Genomic DNA, 2,263 nt, shown 5'->3' on the forward strand with positions numbered 1-2,263 from the left:
GCCCATTTGGGGCTCAGTACCTCAAACTGAATTATTGGCAGATAATTAAAATAAGGTAGGGGACATGCAGCATCCCTGAAGATATAAAATTAAAAAAGAGATATTTTATTTAATTAAAAATGAATTCCATTCATAAAATATTTAAAAATATTGCATCGCTTTTGACACCTGCTTCTGTTTTAGCGTTTATAAAAGTTATCTGTTTTTCTAACTTAATATCCGAATTTGTGATCATATTTTTCAAATGCTTTTTTATTACTATTCGTTATTATTGGAATGATTTTTAATTTGGAAAATGTACTAATTTTATATTCATTTTTTCCTAATTTAATTTTTACGTTTTTCTTTTTTTGCCTCTTTTTTTATTATTAAGGCCTTTTTAAAATCATGTTATTATTAATTAAAGTCCATTTTTTTTTCTTATTACACATTTTGGTTTCCTCAACTAACTTGTATGTACTTCTAATGGGCATTTCTTTCTCGAACACATTATATTTAGTCCGAATAAGAAAAGAAGGGAATCCAGAGATTTTTTTATTTGTTAATATTCACCCAAATAAGAAATTACAATTATAAAATGGAAATTACATTAAAAAAACTACAAAGTGCTAATTAGTAACCTCATCAGGGCAATAACTATAACAATAACTTTAAATAACGATTACTGGAACGGTTATTTGGAACATTACGAGCGCTTAGGTAATTTTCACAGAAACGATTTCATCATTAATGAGTAATATTCAGCTGAAATATTAACAATTGTATAGAAGAAGAAGAAAAAAATTGTTCATTAACATGGTATAAAGTTAACTGAGTAAATTCGCCTGCCTTGCCTTCATTTTCTAAATTATATCAATGTTGATTAGAGCTTTGAAAATTATCTATAGCAATCTGGAGAAATTATCGACAGAAATATTTTTTCCATCTTTTAGTATGTACCATCCATATTTTTTATATTTCTTTTTTACAAATTTTTTGATTTATTATTATTTCCGTTTTCATTATATGTCTCATAACGTTTTTAAATTCATGTTTATTTATAATTTTTAACGTACAACGTATTCTTAATTTATTTAATTTACTTTGTTTATTTTTACATTAATTTTCACATAATGATATTTAGTTATCTTTTATTTCATGTTATATATTTTCTTACATTGTTATATTATTTTAGTTGTTAGTATCTCTTTTAGCCCTGATGAAGGCCTGCAAGATGGGCCGAAACGTTACTATTTGAGTTCTTTACTCACCGCACCCGGACCATCTTCCTTTTTTATAATTTTGGTTCTGTATCAATGTTTATTATTAAATATCAAATCTATGCGTCCACAACTTTTTTTTATTTAGTAACATTCGGGAAGCAAACTGTTTTGCGGGTTATTCTGAAAAGTGAATGTGCCAGTGCGCGGAGTCCTACCATTACACTAATGGTGTCATACAGGGTCAACGGCTTCAGAGACATAGAATGGCCGCCATATTGGATATCTACTCATCTTATCAAGAATCAATTCTTCCAAATTGCTCCTAGGATCTCGAAATGAATTTTGGTTATGTACGAAACGACGACCAAATTTTGTCTTAGTTAACTTTTTTAAGAATTAATCCAAACACATCTACCTATGAGCGTTCTGAAAGTATTTATTTCTAATGCAATGATTGGATGTGACTTATATAAACCATATTGGATTTGCAACGTCATAAAAACCGAACACGGTAGTTTGAAAGTACTACACCATTTTGCAGCAGTTAAAAAAGGAATTCCAAACAGTCACACAATTTACTAAAATTATGAAGGTAAATATTTTCAGTTTTCTAGATTAATTACAATTTAAGTTTGTTTTCTATATTATCAGAAATTAATTGCAGTCTACTCAGAATTTTTTTTTCCTTTCACTTACGGATATAAGAGAAATACAGAAAGGGGATTTCAATCGAATTGAATCGAATCGAAAAAACACTTTCGTTAAAATTCCCTAGCTGGAAGTCCCACTATATATAATCGATTTTACACACTTTTTCGCATTTCTCAGAAACGACTGGAAAGATTTAGAAATAAAAGAAAGATGGATGTGGGTGCGGTCAAAGAAAAAAATTAAATAGTAATAAAACAATTTAACGTGAGCCTAAGTTTCGCCCAACCTTGCTGGGCTTCATCGGGGCTAAATTGTATTTAACTTTTTATTGATTAAACTTTGTACATCTATTATTAATCAAGTGGCCTTTAATATTAGCTAGGAAGTATCATCATTAATATTTTCTGACA

General features: G+C 28.7%; 1 protein-coding gene across 3 annotated transcripts in view; it reads right to left on the reverse strand.

Moving 5' to 3' along the window:
- The window catches only part of ASPP (Ankyrin-repeat, SH3-domain, and Proline-rich-region containing Protein), a 605,823-nt gene that overhangs the window by 383,385 nt on the left and 220,175 nt on the right, over positions 1–2,263 (reverse strand). The window lies entirely within an intron of this gene.

The sequence above is a fragment of the Halyomorpha halys genome, unplaced genomic scaffold (genome assembly GCF_000696795.3).
Source record: "Halyomorpha halys isolate HHAL.00 unplaced genomic scaffold, Hhal_1.1 Scaffold119.1, whole genome shotgun sequence".
Classification (NCBI taxonomy): domain Eukaryota; kingdom Metazoa; phylum Arthropoda; class Insecta; order Hemiptera; family Pentatomidae; genus Halyomorpha; species Halyomorpha halys.